The sequence below is a fragment of the Tupaia chinensis genome, unplaced genomic scaffold, assembly GCF_000334495.1.
Source record: "Tupaia chinensis unplaced genomic scaffold, TupChi_1.0 Scaffold139897_1, whole genome shotgun sequence".
Lineage (NCBI taxonomy): Eukaryota > Metazoa > Chordata > Mammalia > Scandentia > Tupaiidae > Tupaia > Tupaia belangeri.
In genome coordinates, this window is record NW_006199776.1 from 1288202 (window position 1) to 1288524 (window position 323).

Sequence of the window (323 nt, forward strand, 5' to 3'; positions counted from 1 at the left end):
TCCTCGCCCCTCCCCCGAGCCTTCCTCCTCAACCCGTCCGCAGAGCAGCTTGGCTCCTTCTCCCCAGCCCTGGCCCCTTCCCGGCCTCAGATCCCTCCTCCACCCTGCCTCCCCCACCCTTGCCCTCTCCTCCCACTGCTGGCTCCTCCTCCCCAGTTCTGGCTCCTCCTCCCCACCCATGGCCCCTCCTCCTCATCTCTGGCCCCACCCCCTTGTCCATCCCTTGTCCCTCCTCCCACCGGTGGCCCCTCCTCCCCACACCTGGCTCCTCCCCCATCCCTGGCTCCTCCCCATCCCTGGCTCTTTCCCCCACCCTTGGCTCC